Below are 20857 nucleotides of genomic sequence, written 5' to 3'. Positions count from 1 at the left end.
ATATGTATACATGCAGTACATGATGTTTATGGCACTATATGTACAACAGAGCATTTTCTGTTTGCATTTCAGCTTCCTTCCTTTAGGTTAGATTCTACAAACACTGGGTTGGTGACTTCCTTGGTGACAAACTTCTTTATACAACAGAAGTGTAAATCTGTCCCTTTGTTGCCTCCTGTAAAAGTAGAAAAAGTTCTTTAAAATAAAACTATCTGGAGCTGTTCTTCAGCCTCTGCAATCATTTGCTATTACTCAATATACACTCAGATAAATGCTCCATTATCCTCTGGTGGGACTGCTATTGGTTACCTGTTCCTTGGCAGGTAATGTCATGGGAAATTATTTCTTCCATTGTCTGTCTGTGCTTCTGGTGGTTTAGTCACAGTCAATAGTTCTGATAATCATTTCCCCATTTTCATTTACTCCAGCCACTGTGTTGACTTTTGTTTTTTTTTTCTGAAGGGTATGCATACATCAATTTCTAGTTAACTCATGGCTAGAAGAAGTAAGAAGAAGTAATGCCACTTTTTGTTTACTAGGTGTTTCCACTTGCACCAGCTGCTATGAGACAGAGCAGAAATCCTGCTTAAAAGTTCTCCAATTATGCTTCATTATTTTATACCATTTTCAACAGCTGGATGCTTGATTACATGCACTACGGAGCAGAAGTCTTTTCTCTCTTTTGGCAAGAGTGCAGCTGCAAGTCTTGTGGATTTACAATGGTATCCTAGAACACATTAATCATCCTGAAGATTCCTATCAGTAATAGCAATAGAAAATAGCTGAGAATGAGCTCTTCAACAAGTACATGATCAATTACATATGTACTTTGAATATTATAATTTGCAGCATAAATAATTGTACTGCTAGAAAACACCTAATATTTTGAATTAAATAAGTGAAGAACCCTTGATTGCTGAATATTCACAACTATTTTTGATAACAGGATTTAAATGATTAATTTTATAGAAACCGATCTCAAAGTAGACTACTCTTTAAAGAAAGAAAACATGTTCATTTTAAAAGGCATTTTTCATTTCTGGAACCTGGAAGTGAGATTTGAATAAGGTTTATGTTTACTTGATTATTTTTTTAGTTCATTTCAATATAGGAACATACCCATGAAAACAGTGCAGTTCTGATAAATAACTATTTGAAGTGTTAAGGAAGATTTTATTCTCAGAACTGTAGGGAGCATCAAAAAACAAAAAACGGGCAAAGTATTCCTCAGTTTTAGAATTTACTCCATCAGCATCATGGAATTTAAACATATTTTTGCTTGCTACCTGAACAGACAGGCTAAGGTGGCATTGGAGATGACCCATAACATTTCTTTGACTCAGACATTTTCTTTGCTGTTGTAGTTGGACCAAAAAATCTCTGCCTACCAAAGCACCACAAACAGAGTTAGTCAGCTGGTGCCTTGGGCAGATCAATATGTGGGCTACATACGCTACACTGTAAACATTTCAGAGCTTTTATTTCACATAGGTAAATTGCATGTAAGGACTCTTTAGTATTTTGTTCTCATCATAGAAGCTGGCATATCTTCAGCATCTGGAGAAATTCAAACTTTTTTTCATTTACCTATTCTCCAAAGTGGTGAAGCTCAATGAGTGGAAGTTTGGGTTTGTAAATTTGGGTTTGTACATTTGGTCAATTCTCTGATTTTTTTCGTCTTACTGCTCTATAGGAATTGGATCTAGAACCAACAACTACTTCTGTTTTTCAAAAACTGAAATATTATTGCATTAAATTGTAAGTAATTAATTGTTAAAACTGAAAATGATAATGGCATAGTGATAGTGGGACTACAGAAAAAATAAAGTTAATTTATTAAGGTATTTCCAGATGTTAAAGACACAAATGAAGATGCACAGAATGAAAGGTAATAACTGCTCAAAGGAAGGTGTACCATTTCTTAAGGCAAATTCTTTCTAGAGGTTTTCTATCCCCAGATCATATCTATCACTGATTACAGATTAGTTCATTAAGGAAAGAAGAGTCATGAGAAGCAGCGAAAATGTTTGTATGAGACATTGCTTGGATTGCCTTTTGGGCTATGGAGTGGTCTTGACTCATCTTGTACATTCACTGTACTTTGCTGAAAATCAGTAAGATACAAGTAATACAGCAAGGAGTAAATTATGAGTTGATGTCTAAGATAAACTGGTGTATAGAAAGTAAACTGACTCATTTCACCTGCAAAGACAACCAAATGCAAGAAAAAACACTTGATTTTATGTGTAGTAGTCCAGCTTGTAAAGAAGAAACTGGATGCCTAGTGTGACCAAAATGCTGCTGTTTCTGTTTCAGGAGGGAAAAATTAAACACCAGTCATTCAAATATAGTTTTCAGAAGTGAATAGAGCATTTGGGCTACTATACTGCTCCTTAAAAACATGAACATTTTGCTCATATCTCCTCAAAATCCATTAAAAGGAGATAATCTTCAGGACCTAAAGCACATCCCTAGTCTAATTGCCACATTGTATGATAATAGAATCATAGAATCATAGAAAATCCTGAGTTGGAAGGGACCCATGAAGATCATCAAGTCGAGCTCCTGGCTTCACATAGTACCACCCAAAATCAAGACCATACAACTAAGAGTGTTGTCCATATGCTTGTTGAACTGTGACAAGCACAGTGCTATGACCACTGCCATGTGAAGCCTGTTGCAGTGGCCAACCATGCTCTCAGTGAAGAACTTTTTTCCTTATAACCAACCTAAACCTCCCCTAAAGGAGAAATTCCATGTAAAGATGATGGATACATAAACCACACAACAGTCCTCCTTGGGAGTGCTGGGAGAAGTTCAGACTTCAACCTCACTCAGTAGCCCATTAAATGAATAATGTATCGTACAAAATGAACTTCATGTACACATTAATATATTTGCATCATCCTACAATTGACTTGACGTAATGTCTACAGTACTGCTAGCATAAAGGAAAAACACTGATTTTGTGATTTCCCAGAAACAGTGGGATTTAAACAAAGAAACATTATCTTTGCAAGGGATATACAGAAGATGGAGGAAGGTAAGCAGCTGGCAAAATCCATAAAACATTCGAGTACAGAGTTCATTTTCTGGAGGAATAAACCATATCATGATGTTTAATTCCCTTGTCTATCACAGATGATCTTTTAATACATATGAACATATTAGGCTTCACAGACTTGCCTGCTTGTCCAGCTGCAAATATAAACCTATTATTTTAATTACAAAGAAATATTATGGCACAGATAATTTTGGAGACAGTCATAGCATAGTATTACAATGCAGTAGTTACATTTCAAAAGGAACCTTTTAATGTCAGTAAGATTATTAATCATTAATTAAGATGTGAGGATGAGTAACACAATAAGCCAAATTAGTTTCATAGCTGGTTGCTAATATTGATGACTCAATTACAGGTGAAAAGTGAAAGCATTTTGAAAATGTTTTTAATGTGTTTTCAGCACTTAATGTTTAACGTATTATGAATATAAAACATCACTTTAGAGAAGAATATATGGAAAAGCTGTAGTTGGAAGAAGATCTTAATTATCATGCTTCATTTTGTTTGTACTCCAAAGAAATTTTGCATATACTTCTTCATCTTCAAGAGCAACAATAAGGATGAGTTTCAACAAAGCAACTAGTAATTGGAAAAATTAGACCCCACCTTTCCATCAAAATTGCATTTGATGTTCTGACAGGGATAACAAAATTATGAATGCAGAGTTCCAAGCAACAATATTACAGCCAGTGATGCTGGAAAGTGCAGAGTATCATATTCCTTAGAGATCACTCAACTTCATTACATCTTTTATAGGGCAGACATTGTTGAACAAGCACCAGTCACTAGATGTATGGTTGTGTGAGACAACTGCTAAGAACTCACTATTATTATTACCAGTCCTCAAAGACTGATTTGCAACAGGATTGCTTGAAAAAAAAAAAAATTAAATATAAAAACCTCAGAAGATATTGATAAAAAATCCCCTCAGAGTCATGCTCGGATCTTATTATGGAAAATGTGCACAGTATAGGAAGAGATATTCTGATTTATGTTTCTGAAAACGTATTAATGGATTACACTGGTGAAGCAGAAGTATATGAAAACAAAATTGCATTGCTTTAAACAAAGGAAAAGAGTGCATGCTGTTCATCTATAAGCACAATGTTTGAATAAAGCTTTCTCTGAGATTAAACTTCTTCAAAATTTATAATGGGAAACTGCAGATGTAAGGTGTCATAGATTGTATAAAAAAGAGGGTATATAAAAATCAATTGCTGTCATGTTCATCTGAGTTACATTCTTAGCAAGATCAGAGAGCTAATTCAGATGTCAGTACATTTGCTTCAGCACCTGATGTGACCCAGCTACTACCCTGGAATATAAAATCAGATAATTTTATGAATGAAAAAGGATTCACTTTGGAAGTACAGAAATAATAAAAGCTTACTTATAAAGCACAGGGAATATCAAATCATCTAGAAAGTCGACATTCACAATTTAAAAACTCATTTCAATATGTCTTGCTCTGAAAATTTTCCCTGTACCTCAAGACTATAGTTTTGTAACCTTGGTCATGTGTTCCTGTAATTCATTTTTGAAGATACTACCTTGTAACATCTTCAGATAAGGAGCTGGCAGTGTATGGCACTGCCATCCAAGCTCCATCCCATCACCTCCAGACAGGGAGCAGAGTAAGAATGTGGGGCACCTCTCCCATGATCCCCAGGGAATCAGGCTGCTCTGGCAGGCAAACCTCCCAGAGCGGGCATACATATAGGGCCATTACACAAACATCCTAGAGTGGGACTTGGTCATTTCAAGACAGTGGCAACAGGTAAGCATGTCTGGGAGAGGAGGATGACAGGATGGAGCTGAACTGCACTGAGTGGAGTTGGGGCCACTGCAAAGAGTTGTCTTCCTCCCAGAATACCCATGCACACATCTTCAAGACTTGCATGTGACTTTCCAAGGTTTGCTTTACGGTCATAATCTTAACAGTGCTGTTTGGATACTTCAGAAGTACAGAACTGCAGAAATTTCTGTGGAGGTAGATGACTAACATATAGAGCTCCAATAAAGATACATGCAACACTATTCAAAAGTTGTTCATAAGGCTTAATAACATGGATGCTCACCACTAATGACTTCCTAATATTATGCAGTCTCCAGGGATTAAGAGAAAATCTGCTCTTTCGGGGAATAGAGGCAGTAGAACTTGAGATACTACAAATATATGAGCAGTTTTAAATAGATGGAATAAATCTGAATTATTTTTTATTTTGTATGAGCATTGAATACTTAAGAGTGGTTACTGCCTTCAGTAAAACAAGCCAAATAATGGGAAAGATTAACAATTTACACAGTTGAACATTATATATGCAAAAGATAGGAGAGATACATTAAGTGCTTCAGCTGCGAGAAAAATAAGAAAATGAGAAAGAAAAAAAATGACAATATGCTTTAAAAATATCACGGCCATTGTAATCCATACAGAACTGTCACACAGCAAAAGTGAGCGCATAGTAACAGTAAATGACTCCTTGGTGATCAACTGGACCTTCACTCTTCAGATCTGGAGAACTGCATATAGAACCATAAATGTGAAAATTTAGAAATATTAGCATTTTATGCAAACTAGTTTCCTTCTTTTAAAGCTGATAGCTAACCTAAGTTGGAATGCCATGACAAAATTGCATTGATGCTCCACTGCAAAACTGAATTTAGGTCTTTCCATTACTGTAAATGCTGTAACACATAGTTACAGAGGTGAAATTCATGAAGCTGAAAAGAAAAAATGCATCAGAAGATATTGAATTTAAATATAGCATAAGTAAGAAATAAACCTAAATTTGATGGTGTGAGTTCTATAAAGTAGTACTGGCTTTTTCTACATGTCAGCAAAAAAGCAGGTTCTGGAAAATCCCAAGATTATTTCCAATCTATATGGTTGATCTCAAATGCTCAATAGGTATTCTCTCCAAACATCTCTTGTGGGCAGTGTAGCTGCTTTCTGACTCATTTAGTGTGTTAGAGACCATAGATTTTGGAAAGGATTTTCTGGCATGCCAAAGGATATCACTTCAAGAGTGCAATATGAAAATTAAATAAAACCATTTCTGGTTACCAGTAAAAGAAATGGCCTACACAGACTAAAAGTGGCTGAGATCTCAAGCACTTTTTCTTGTACTGCCTGCCTGCGAGGAGGCTGGGAATGCACAAGAAACTGGGAAGGGACACAGTCAGGAGAACTGACCCAAAGGAAAACCCCATATCAGATGACACCATCCTCAGCAATAAAAGCTGGGTTAAAGAATTAGGAGGAATGGGGACTTTTGGAGCAATAGCATTTGCTCTCTGAAGAAACAGTAGCAAACTGTTAGGCAGGACAGGCCCTGCTTTCCTACATCTACCTGCAGATGGAAAGTAGTAAATGAATTCCTTGTTTTGTTTTGCTTGTGCATGCAGCTTTTGCTGTAGCTAGAAAGCTGTCTTTATCCCAACCCACGAGATATCTCTTTTACCTTTCTGATTCCCTCCTCATCCCACTATGGGGGAATAAGCCTGTGGCTGGGTGGTGCTGAGCTGCCTGCTGGGGTTAAGCCACAACATGAGGCCTCAAAGTCACCGTCATCTTTCCCTGGAGCAAAGAAAAAGACAGACACAGTTCCAGAAGATGAACAAACCTATGCAAGATATTGATAGAGAAAACTTTGTAATATCATTATTTACTGAATCTTCAATATCATCTTGTGCAGATTCCAATATATTCAGTGAAAAAAAAAATGGTGGAGAAATGCATATTTGGAATTCATGGATGTTACAAATACAGTGCTACTCATCAGGTCTCCAGGCTCATTTCTGGGCAAGTGACCAACAGGGAGCTGTACAAGCAGAAAACCAGTCTGCTCATGCTTTTTCTTGATTAGCACAAATTATTGCTACATTTATTTAACAAATCCCTACATTTTTTATTGGCAAGTTGTTAGCAAACGGGAAGTGTTAGAAGTATATTCCACTTTGTGTATGATATTTCTGCAGTGCTTTGAAACTGTCACTGCACATAGTTGTTTATTTAGCTCTTGTAAGACTCTAAGGAATCATCATTTATGGCTTCAGAAAGTTCACATGCAAAAAGTGCATTTTGTTCTGCTTGGAAAGTAATTGTTGAATTTGGTCCTGGATGACATTTTCACATACTTCCTGCAGATTAAATGTACCACTGCTACATTAAAATATGAACACATTTCACAGCAAAATACCTTCTCCTGTCTAGGAAAACCAGCCTCTGTTTGAAGAAGACAACAAACTACCTAGAAAATGTAAAAAAATGAAATTTCTAGTACAAGTAAAATGATATTTTGTGTGCAGTGAAGACTTCTGCAAATTCATAATGCCTATTATAATGCTGCTCCATAAATAATTGCTATTTTTGCTACAGTTAAGAACTTGACTCTTCCAAGATGAATTTGGATGTCTGTCTGCACTGGCAGTCCATTGTCCATCAGTATGCTGAAATACTTCAGTCTTTGTGAGCACAAAATGAAGAGGAGAAAGCCAACCTTTCAAAAAACAAAACAAAACAAAACAAAACAAAAAACAAACAAACAAAAAAAACAGAATATTAAGGGAAGATAAAAGCAGCTACAAAAGCTGTTCCCTAATTGCAATTTCCCTTGCTAGGTTGAGGAATACTTGCATAAAGGTGAAATACAGGATTTGACGTTGGGATGATTCAAGTATTAAACAGGATTATATTTTGTGTGATGAACAACGGAAAGGAGTATGGAATGATTATGGTACGCCTGTTTGTTTGTTGGAAACAATGAAAAGCCAGTGCCTTTTGTAACTGTATGAATGAGCACACTGAGAACTATTGATTCACGGTTTCACGATCCCTGCGGTTTCAGTGAATATACAAGCTAAAGCAAAATGGTCAGGTGATGTTCATACTCTTACTTAAATTCATGCTATGAATAAGTCACTTACAGTTAGTTCCTTTACAACATGGAAAGGAAAACTAGAGCAAATCTGTCTTCCTAACCATAAAATCCATCTGACTTTTAAATAACATCCCCGAAGAAGCTGCTAAAATTCTCTGCATTCATTGAAAGCAAAACAAAATACATTTGAAAATATAGTCAAGAGAGAAGCTGGATTATCTACTGCACCTATTCCATTTCAAGCACACAGAGAAAGAGCCAAAAGAGGCAGAGGTGTGATGCAGGTAATGCACAATGCAATGAAGACAAAGAGCTCCACTGAAAGACACAGAGCTTGACAAGAAACCAGACCACAGACATTTAGGAATCTGGGCCTGCAAATGAACACTCAACATCCTGTCAAGTGCTTAGGAGGGCTGTACAGTGGGAGAGAACAGGGAGAGAAAATTGACCTACTGAAGAAGGTGATTTTTATGACAGGCACTTACAGTTATTTTGCCAAAGAGCTAAGACTGCTCACTGTTTTCCTTTTCAAACAGGGAAGAGAGAAGGCAGACTACGGTCCAACTCTAATATAATTCCTTAATAAGCAGGGCACCAACCCAAGAAGTGGGGGAAAAAAGGCTTATTTTTTTCTCACCATAATGCTTGCTACAGGAGAGTGAGATCTGAGCAGTCCTTCAGAAGGTAATTCACCTCTTGGTGAAAGGATGCAGTCTGAATCCTTAGACAGCTGACACTTTCAGAAGAGCAGTTCTAGGCATATGCAGAAGGAAAAATGTAATTGTTTGTCTTAGGAGGAGAGGACTCAGGATTTTACTGTACCTTTCTGTCTCCATAAAGGAGCCTCACTGAGGTAGATCAACAGACTTATAGACACCTGTGGCAACTGAGAAGGCATGTGTGGGTACTTTATGAATTAAAATCAAATAATCTACCTAAATCCACTTTCTGACATCAGTTCCAGGTTCAGCATAGATCCCAAGAACAACAACCAATGAAGGAAATAACTGACTTCTCGAGATATTGTCAGCTGAACTCAGCACAGAGTCAGTTCTAGAAAAGGACCGTGCCGGGTTCAGAGGGTGCCTAATTCCCTGGCCCACAGCCCACTCTCGTTGCCAAGAGTCTCCACCTGGTTTGCACTTAAAGAGACCCCTCTGCAAACGTGGCACTGAGTCAGCAGATGGCAGTAATGCAGGTTATTGAGCTAAAATAACATAGTAAGTGCTAGAGGAATCTTTTTGACACAGAGTAGAAAAGTAGGAGAGGTGAAACTCCAGGGTCTATTCTAGTTCAGTCCAAGTTCTTTTTTGAATCTGCCATGGCCAGCTTAGCATTTCTGATGGAGTTAGTTTTTTCCCTCAGAAGAAATGAAAGTGGAAAGATGGTGGTGGAAAATTCCCCAATAAACTCGTGTTCTTACCCCTGCCATCAGAATGGTTCCAAAGAATGTTTACCAATCAGGTGATAGGCCTTTACATATAAAAATATAAATATATAATAAAGCAAATCTCTTAGATACCACTTTGCTGTAAAATTTTAAGAAATTCAGTGTTTCACAGTTCATGGTATTTAAACCTGTAGATTGCCTACAGCCAGGCAGCAGGGGCAAGACTGATTCCTCGGGTCAGGTTAAAGCACTTGGAAAAAATGACGGGAGAGGAGACTGTGCATTCCCTGCAAGCATCTAGGTATGCTCAGCCTGGAGACCTGCTTCTGGAGGAGGGCAAGGCCTGCAGAAATGGAGTAGGGTACCCAAAGCACATGGGGAGATCCCTGTGAGTACCAGAGGGTCCGGCTCTGGATTGTCAATAGTGGAGGAAAAAACCCTTCCTGTGAGAACACAGGGATGAGAGACGGGGCTCTCTTCCAGCATTCTTTTTATCTCATTCAGAAGAATTGATTTTTTTCATCATTTAAAGTATTATTCTTTTCCAGATCATATATTTGTGCCTGTATATTGAATAACTTTGAAGTCTGGAAGTCATTGGTATCTTCGAGTGCTAAAAGACCTTGAGTAAAATAATCTGCCCTAACTAAATGGTGTCCAGTCAAACTAGTCTCATTCTGCACTCCCTACAAAAAGAGTAGGAAAGAAGGAAGCAGTTCTTCAGGTCATCTCATCACAAGCCTCAAGGATAAATAAAATGAATTGTCCAACAACACAAGTCTTGTGACTAGATCATATTTAATACCTGACTTCCAGTGTCTACAACTGGGTGATATTAATCCTTTATTAACCCTTCTCTTCTCATACTTCTAGTCTTTAGTAATATTATTTATGCAGTACCTACATTTTTGGAAGACTGCATATGGTTGTGATCCATAAGTTACCTCAGCAAAAAGTATCAGACTGGTGGTATCTTTCAGAGGAGAACAAAACTTCTTTCCTATACAGTGGCACACACTAATTTTTTTTATTATAATATTTTTTTTTCAGTTGAATTCAAACTGTCATCTTTTACTATCTAGTTATCATCAATAACATGATTTTTGTGAAAATAGAATATCCTAAAGTAGAAACCAAAGAAGAATGTAGATCAAAGCTAAAACTGCATAAATAAGTAGTGCAGCAGGCATAAGATTCCAATTTCATTGTTAATATTTTCTAATATTAAAGAATTTGTATTATTATCTAAGGCCAAAGATGTTTGTTATGCTTAAGTGAGAAATAAAACAAAATTGGTATCAAAACTAAACTCCTAGAAAGGACAGCATGCCTTACAATTCTCCATCATAATTATATGAGTCTTAATAGAATTTCTCTGATTCCTCAACCATGCAAAGATGCAATAATGTTTGTAAGCAAAGTAAAGCTGACTACTTTGCCTTATTCAATTTACAGGTCATAGAATAGAGTACACATACAAAGTGACTGCATTTACTGTGAGCATATAATCCAAATAAAGCCTGACATTTATAAAAATCTGTAATCTACAGCTATTTATTTCTTAAATGTTTTCACTTACCAAGGGCATTCATTATGTCCTTTCCCAGAGCTATCAGTGAAACAAGTTACCATTGCTCTACAATCAGGTACGTGAATCCAACTGCCGGGACAAAAGAGTGGAAGGAGGGTAGAAAGAGAAGACAAAAAAATCCATTAGATGAAAAAGTACAGGATTTTAGCTTGACATATCTGCATCATGGAAGTCCAAATGACTGTTAAGTCAGAAGCATTTAGGTCTGAATGCAAATGAAACAGCTTGAAACAGTGTTTTGTGAGAGTGGAAGAGATCTTCTCAAAACTGTAAAATCACTGCTTTAGCAACTAAAGTTACTATGCTTTTTTAAAATGGAAAATAAAATTATCATTATGTTGACAGTGTTCTTAGACTAAGGCCAATGGATATTTTACATTACACAAGGTATACATATGGCCATGGTCATTTTCACCTATTTCTTCTCCAAAGTACAAATAACTAGAACAGCAAAAATCAGGTTATTTAAATGAGTCTAAAAGTCCACACTCACAGCAAGTGTATGAAAAATGAGATATAATATGCAACAGGGCTTTCACAAAAGTGTAGGAATAAGCATCAGTATTATTCAGTCCCCATGGTTTGCTCTGTAAAGACAGTAATACTTCCACTTTAAAGAGCAATTCTGATTTTTCATTAAACTTACTATTCGTATTTGTTTCACTGAGGTAAACATTTTTGAAATGAATTCACTTTAGTGTTCTCAGATCTCTAATGTAGATGAGAAAATATTTTGTTCATTCACAATAAGCATCATACAAATGGGATCAAGTTCCTCACCACTGCAATTTGAAAGACTTCAGAAGCCTTAAGTTTTCTTCATCAAATCAGTAGTGTAGGGTTAACTTTCCTTTATGCCTTTGAAAGAACAGTGGAAGGAGAGGATGATTGTTTCAGGAACAGTGTGGTCCCATTTCAGGCTTGGTTTGTAAAAGTAGGGCTTCAGATGATAAATTCATCTAGTGAATGAATTTTCATCTTAGTTTTCAAAAGCACTTCTAAACAACATAGCAATATAGAAATTGCTGTTCACCTTCTGAGAGATTGCAAGCAATACATATTTATTCACAAGAACATGTACTTTAAATGCCATGTGAAAATATACCCAAACCAAATTAAAGGCTTTTGTAGGACTTCTTACTTTTTCTCATTTCTGTAGGTACACAGCTACTCAGCTATCCTCAAGAAGGATTTCTTCTGTATTGAAAATTTCTTCTTGGAGAAAATAAGAAAAGGCTATGCAGCAGAAAAGAGTGAGAGGCTTCATAGACTTCTGCTCAATTTAAATAGATACATTTATCTCACGCCCCTCAGCATTTCTGTTTTCTTAGCAGGTGAATGTGCTAGCTAGGAAAAATCACAGTAGTTTGCAGAGTGTAACAATGAAATTTGCTTGATATTAATTAGGCAGCCTCTAAGGAAGTAAGTAACATCAGAATAGCTGGACTATAAAACCAACATGAAAGCACTGCAAGATGACACAAATGATCAGAAAAAATAAAGGTTATCAGTGCTAGAAAAGTGACTGTAATGGAGAAAGAACAGAATTGACTTAATGATCTGAAATCTCAGAGCATGAATATTGCACATTATGCTGCTGTTCCCTTAAGAAAATTATCCTTCAGACTAATGGAAGAATAAAGTTGATTGCAGTAGTAGGAAATATGACAGTGGCAAATGCTGCCTGCACATTGAGAAGAGAATGGAAGCCCCCCACAGACTAACAAGAATAACAACCTTTCATTCAAGGAAGCCTCCGAAGGATTTGAAGCTGTCGTTTTGCTGGATGAAAGACTAGTGATGTACACCTCTAAAGCAGTAGGAAAAATACAGAAGAAATCACAGAAGAAAGGTTGCTATGGCCATCTTATAAATACAAATATATATATATATAAAGTCATGTAAAATCACTAGCTTACCAAACTCTCAGTTACTACAAATAAAACATATTTCTGAAGCAAGAAAAGCCAACTAAAGAACAAGGGAGAAATTTAAGAGAGAGGTCTTGTGTGGACACCTCAGAGGCGGGCTTGGGATCTTTTATTCCTCTGAGTCATGCTGAATTTTGATTTTGGGCCACAAGAAGCAAGATGTTTCATAAAAATGCGTGCTGGACTTTATAAAAACAAAATACAAGTGCTTCTTAGGAAGCTGTACCTAATATTACTTGAACTTGCAGTTGTAATGGCTTAAATTGTTGATCAACAAGTCTCCCCAAGACCAAATCTGCTGTTACCAGAAGTTAGCCAGGTCTGCAAAAGTCTAGCTATACACAACTGTGAAGAAAAACTGCTTCTTTCTAATACTAATTGCGGTGCAAAATTGTAATCTTTATTGGGATTTCATGTAATAGAATTTCTAATTGTATGAGAAAACAATCATTTAACAATCTGTGCTACAAAATGCTGAAGATAAGTCATTAAGCACACAGGAAAAATAAAATGCATAAAAGAAGAACAAGTAAAGGAATTAAGCAAATGTAAGAATTAAAGTGATTTTTCTTTGTATAAATACTTCAGTCCTGTGGATGCAAAGTGGTTTCTCCATATGCTCACATATAAAGATCCCATAGAATCCAAGTATGAAAGACTCAATAAATTTAAGAAAACACGACAGGGGCATTAAAACTATGTACGTTCACTAAGCCACCTTGATCCAAGGTTGACTAAGTATATTTGAGTACAGCAGGGAGGATTTTGCTGACAGGCTAAACTCCATTTCAAAACTGATAGGCTGCATAATACAGTACATCAAGTAGTGCTGTGTTAATGCATTTTAAATGTCAACTTACATGTAGTGGCAGTGCAGAATGAATAAATATCAGAAAGCATTCCATCATTTCAACATCTGATCATCAGCAATTCCTCAGGATCAAATTTGATCTAGAGAGGCAACCTCCTTTTCTGGCCACTGGCTGTAATGGAAGCTCCACATTCACACTTTCCAAGCCTTTCTTCCCCAGACACAGGCTACAGAGTGTGCAAGTCTACCTTGTTGTTGTACCAGTCTTGAAACTACCAGTTTTACAAAGCTCAGATCATTTCAACTGACTGACTTTCTATTAGCTTTTCTCCTAAAAGCCATGCTTTACAACTAGGTATCAAATATGCTGGAACATTCTAAGTAGTTAGTTTTGACGAATATAAACAAGTGATCAAAACCCAGACTACATTTTTTTTTCTTTTTAGGGTGCGAAGAAACCCTCATCTGGTCTTTTTTAAACCCCCTCCTAATAAATAAGTCTCAGTAAACTCATTAATCACATCATTGCAATCTGTTGCATTCCTTTTTCAACGTGCCCAATTTCTTTTTCTTCACAAGTCAAAAAGAATTAATGGAAAGATTATATTAGATGTCATAGCTCAGACAGACAAGAAAGGAAACAAAAGAGAAGGACAGCAGCAGCCTGGAAAGTCATCTGTCGTCATTTCTGGAGTGTCATAAGCTCTCTGAGCATTTTTTCCCAGTGTCAGTTTACAGGCAGGGGCTCACAGACCATTGGGGCTAGAAGACAAGTAGCTAGCAAGATTTCTTGTTTCCAGTTGAAGAAAACAGTAAAAGATGGAAGAATAAAGATGACAAAAGGCAAAAAGAAGACATCTAGTTTCCAGGCTTTAGCTCAGATAGAGTTAATTTTCTTCCTAGTAGCTGTTATCCTGCTGTGTTTTGGATTTGGGAGAATAATGTTGATAACACATTGATGTTTTAGTTGCTGCTAAGCAGTGCTTATGCAGAACCAAGGACATTGCTTCTCCTGCTGCCCTGCCAGTGAGGAACTGGGCGTGCACAGGGAGTTGGGAGGGGACAGAACCAGGACTGCTGACCCAAGCTGGTCAAAGGGACACCATATGGCACCATGCTCCTGATTGGCCAAGAGTTGTCCAAGGTGGGAGTGGGGGAGCTCTGTTCAGGGACTGGTTGGCCATTGGACAATGTGTGGTGAGCAATTGCATTGTGCATCACTTCTTTTGTGTATTTTTCTATCATCATTATTGTTTTACCTTCTTTTTCTCTCTTATTAAACTTTATTTCACCCTGTGAGTTTTACCCTTTTTCCATTTTCTCCCCCCTATCATGGGAGTGGGGAGTAAACAAACAGCTATATGATGCTTATCTGCCAGCAGGTTTTAACACCCAAGTAAATAAAAAACTGAACCTTCAGTGAAAGTTGCTCTTAAATACTCAAAGGTGTTTAGATCTATTCAAAAAAGAACAAATGAACTAAGATGTGGAATCTTTTCCTGTATTCGAGTTACAGGTGCCAGACAGATTCTGATCCCAAAGTCAAAGCCTATGGAACTGACAACTCTCAAATAGTTTTTCTGTTCTATATAATGAAGCAGTCTAGACACTCATTTTAAAATAGAGTGAAAGCATCATTATAGCAGTTTCAGAATTACTGAGTGACAAAGAATTCATATGATAGACTTGCACTACAAAAGAACAAAAGGAGACACAGTACATGCTAAAATTGATCTCTAGTAGACAAAACCTATTCAGTTGTGTTACATCTATTAGAGTGCACAATTTAAAAAAGAAAAAAAAAGCATCTTTATGCTTAGCTGATCTAAATAGATCAGAATTAAATGCATTTAGCTACCAACTGCAGTGGTGTAAGATATAAGTAAAATGTCCACAAGAAAGACGAAAGGACAGAGAATATCACTGAGTTACTGCGCTAAGAGAAATGTGATGCTTTCTGAATATGAACTGTTTTCAAGTGGAAGAACAAGGGAAGGAATACTCCTCTCACTTGTTTGTAGTGTTTAAGGCAATGACTCTGATCATCTCACCTTGCTCTGTGTTTGTAAATGTCAGAGCAACTTCTTAACAATGTGAGAGTGTAAGAGATTATTCTTTTATATCAGTGACTCAAAGTTTGCTGAGGAACAAGTCCAGGCAAGTCCTGGGCAAAGGTAGAGAAGTCTTCTGTCTGGAGGACACTGATGGACAGGTCCTGGCTATGGGTTGTGAAATCCTTTAAGGAGCACAGATGGACAAGGCCAGGGGCAATGAGAGAGGGATAAGCTGCTGATAATGGCCGGGAAACGGTCTTTTGTGTGGACTTATCTCGAGGAAGATGGCGATCTCAGGAGGTATGCACATGACTCTTGCTCAAGCACCCAGGGATGTCAAGTAGGCAGGAAAAAAGGAGGATAAAAGAGGGTCCAACAACCATGAGGATAGGTGTATGCCATCAGATCCCTCACTATGAAAGGCCTGCATGCTGATGGACTCAAGGTGTCTGCCATCAGATCCCTCACTAGGGACTGCATGCTGATGGACTTCCCTGGGCCTGCTACCTGAGACCTGCTGCTTCCTCCCGGGCTTACTCTGTGGCTTCTTCCTGGACCCACCCAGTACCTGCACCCTCTCGCTGCCTAAGACCGGCCTCGCTGCTCCTGCCCTTCGGCCTCAGACCATCAGAACAGCATGCAACGGACTACTGCTGGATCCTGGTGGTGACTATCCCTGCTTCACGCAATTCTTGCTTCTTTCTATCTTTTCTATCGCTCGCCTTCCCTTCCCCATCACCCCAGTCCATAATAGTGTCTGTCCTCCCCTTTCTTCATCTCCCTTATTAACATTTGTAATAAACCGGTTGGACCAACATTTGAACCGCTGTTTCTTAATCTCACACCGGGTACACATATTTCAAAGAACCTCCTCTCCCTCCTATAAATTGGAGCGAGACAGAGAGTTAATTAATTAATTAAGCTATTCTTAACAAGAAACTACAGTAGAGCAAAGCCTTCCTTAAAAGTTACACAAGACATGATACTCCCAGCTAAATTTTCTGGAAGAGGTAAAGAAGTTAAAATTTGAGAAGTTTGAAAAAACCTATTCCCACAAGAATGTTTTTCAGATTTTATTGCCTTTTTATGTTCAAAATCTTCATTCATTTAAAATCAATTTTTAAATCAGATGACATTATTAATAATGTTTCAAATTAATGCTGTAAAATCAACATATACTGATTTATAAAACTGAAAGGGTTACTTAGCAAGATACTTTGGGAATATATCTATGATTTATGGCAGGTGTGCTTTTGTTTTTTTCTTTTTGAGTTTGAATGAGCACAAAAGCAAAGTAAGCATTCCCTTAACTTCTGCATTTCATATGCTGTCCTGTGAAAGTATGGATACTTTTACTCATTCAACCTGACTTTGGATTAAAATTGCAACTGAATTGAAACCATAGTGAACTTCTTTATAAAGATTTCTGAATCTTTAGTTCAGGGCTATTTCAAAAGACAAAAGAATTGATTTAACATTGGCCTACAGTTCTGATGCTTTAGCTCAAATCAAGAAATTACAATGTTTTTTGTTAGGGAACGTTGAAATACACAAAACTGCATTATTTCTGAGTAACTTTTTTTTCAGTAATCTTGTTTCAGAATCCCAAAAATGCAGATTTGTAATGGATTTGAGGAACAATGATGACACATGACAGTCTAAAGAAGAAAAATAGAAAAGATGCCTTTTATTTTTTGTGTTGAAATGTATAATGTACTGCAATTATAGGAATATTATTTTTCCCTAAATTTGCCTCTTTTGCTGACTTACTCACTTAGAAACCCATTTATTTCTAGAAAGACAACTTACTTTGCCTCTTTCCTATCTGGCTCCTTCCTTCAATTTTAAGAAGCAGTTTAAATGTCATTAAAAATGCTTATATTTATGTGGCTAAGCATAACATTCATGAGAATCCACACACCTACCTCCCTATGCTATCAGATTACTTCGTTTCACCAAATATAAATAATATATTTTAAAAATAGCCTCTAATTAATTCCTTATTTGGAAATCTTTGATGGTTCTTACTGAGTGAATAAGGATAAATGACTTAATACAACCTGCAATTAGGGCATTTTAAATGCCTAGAATTCACTGTTTCATCTAATTATGTAATTATAGGGTTAAGAATAATGTCTCCTATTCCATCAAGACCTAGAGAGGAATTAGTTTACAGATATTTGACCTTCGACATTCCATATCATTATGCACAAAATTCTCTCTCAAATGTAATTTCTTTTCATTTATATTAGGAAGTGTATAATAACATGAAGAACGTGATATTAATATGAAAGGCATGACAGCATAAACATTGGTTATCTTTTTTGCATTTTCTCACAAATTGGCATTTTCCTCAGTTTTCACTCTGACCACGGTCTTCTCTGGATTATGAAATAAAAGTCATTTTTGGTTGTCCAACTTCAGTCTCAACTTCACGTACAGGTCTCTGGATACGGTACCAGTGGTGTAATGAGCTCTGTTATTTCTGAAAACATTTTTTCTTATAGTCCCACATACTGAATGGACAATGTTAGAAACACCAACAGAGACAATTTTGGTGAAAATTAAGACAAATGTGGCAAAAAGCTGTGTATGGTCTTTTTTTTTCCTAGTATTATTGGTAAAAGGCTGAAGCACTGCCCAGAGCTAGGTGGTAAAACACACATGGAAGAGGAGTGCTTCTGAACTCATGCTTCTCCTTATAGCAAATGCTTCCCCTCCCATGTGATCCAAAGCCCAGAATTCTCAACCACGCAGAAAACTCTAAGTGAACTAATGTTTTTTGTAAATCTACCCTTCACAGAGGCGGTCATTGTGCTTGCCCAATAACTAAAACTCCTGGAATTGGTATCATTTTCAAACTGAAGAAAACAATTTCAAGTTATTTACAGATACTGAGTCACAGAAAAAAAACAGGAAGATATTTCCTCTTCTCTCTGAACACAACCCTGTGAGTCTCCACTGAAGATGAAGTTCGCAAAGGAAAATAAGGATGCAGAAGTCATGGGCCAGAAGTGTATGCAGGTGAGATATGAGTTCCCAGTATTGGTTTTTGCACAGAGCTATAGAGAGGAGACCTATATTTTCTCTCTCTTAGCATTCACACTTCTGTGACTTCACACTTCACACTTTAATGACTTTCCTGAGAACTTACATCATACATCATACAGCCCATAGGTACAAATGAATGCAGCACTATAAAATGTAGAGCAGTTTATCTGCTCTATAGTGCTACCAAATGATAGTACGAAGATGGATTCATTTCTTGAAGATTCCAGAATGTCCTAAATTTAGCAGGGAAATGTTAAATGTTAACACTGCAGTACAGAATTTTTGCAGTCATCAGATAATTATTGAGATTGTTAATGTTTATATATAACAGTGACCATAATGTTTATTTCACTCTGCAATATTATCTGCCAGTTCTTTTTAGTCTCTTACTGTCTGCTTTGCATAGTCAAAACCTTGGCCCCACTGCTACCCACTTTAGGTCAATGGGAGTTTAATGATTCCCTTAAATAACAGGATTAAGCCCATAATGTCTGTCAAACTAACAAAAATGTGTAATGCCTTTAAGTGAAATGAATGACCTTCTAACTTGCCTTCATGAAAAATGAAGCTGCTACTCTTATATACACACGATACATTCTTATATCTTAAATTACCCTACAATTTTGTTCCACGTGGTATCTATCATTTGTCACGTTACACCACTCTAAGTAGGCACTCTTGCAATCAATAGCATTAAATATCTTCCTTGAGAAATGCATTCCACAATGAATCTCAGTCAGATTGACTGAAGTGATGTTTAACTCTCACTCCCTCCAAAACCTTTGTCCAGAGTTTTAAAACTGAAGTCAAAAGTTATGTAGAGAAGCACATACTTCGGAACTTATTTTCAGGAGGGTGTAGCAATCACAGGCTTGCAGAGTTCAGCGAACAGTGTGATCTGCATACTTAATACCTGACAGCCCTGAAAGCTGTCGCCTAAACAGAGATTTAGGCCCCTGACCTTAGGCACTCAAGTTGAATCATTTAGATCTTTTTGCTGTGGTGCCATAATTCAAATTATTAGCATTTATTGACATATATCACATAAACCTACCTTTCAACTGTCATCCACTTAGAGAGATGGTTCCATACATCACTTGTTTAATAATCCATACGCTATTGTCCTTTCATTAATAGTTAACTACATGTGTTGGACAATAAATCAGATGAGTGATAGCGTACCTTATAGATAATATGGCAGAAAAACTTTAAGATGACAAACGATACGTCAGCAATATCTAGTTCATTGCGTGAGGCTGTCAAATATTTTGTGCAAGTTTCTGAAGATGTAAGTTTATCTTTGGATTTTTTAACCTTTAAAATTGGTATCCATACCACCTTGTTTTATAGAAAGGTGCTTAGTACATGGTTACATAATACCAGTTTAAGAGAGTTTCCTTTTTTTCCTTGGCCAAATGCCACAATACCTCAAAGAATTATATGGCCACATGCAATTCATGGAATAAAAAAGTCTCCAGAAGGAAAAATGTTTGAAGTTGGCACTGGGGAAGTAGTCATCACCTCAAAGCTTACCACACTAGCTCCAGAAACACCCAAAATGTGAGCAAAAATCTCCCTTGTGAGCAAGATTAAAAGGCAATTCGAAAGTGTCTTTGCAGTTAATTATGAAAAGGGAAGAAAAGAGAAATATAAAACAATGGAAATAACTTACATTTTTGGTAAAATTTTGCAGTTTCCAGACCTGTAACAGTGTGTAAGACTCTTAAGAGGGCTCCATGATGTGGGGAAAAGTAGTAAATGAATGAATGAATGCGGGTGATGTAAGTAGAGAACAACAATTGTTTTCATAATGCTTTACAGATGAAGACACCGAACTGTTGAAAGGCAAATGTAGAGAAGAAATATCCTTGCTGCAATTGCCTATTGCAGATCAGCCCTTTGTCAATTGTAAATGTTTGCCATATTGAAATCTACCACAGGCACAATTTCATTATTTTGCTTTGGACTTCTTATTCCCCATTTTCAGCCAAACTCACCGTTGTTCCTTACATAGGTATTACTCAAGATTGCACGTATTCAACCTGAAATTCAGAAGTAAATATAAAAGATTACTCCTCT

This window comes from Gallus gallus, chromosome 1, assembly GCF_016699485.2.
Source record: "Gallus gallus isolate bGalGal1 chromosome 1, bGalGal1.mat.broiler.GRCg7b, whole genome shotgun sequence".
Lineage (NCBI taxonomy): Eukaryota > Metazoa > Chordata > Aves > Galliformes > Phasianidae > Gallus > Gallus gallus.
This window is presented reverse-complemented; position numbering follows the sequence as displayed.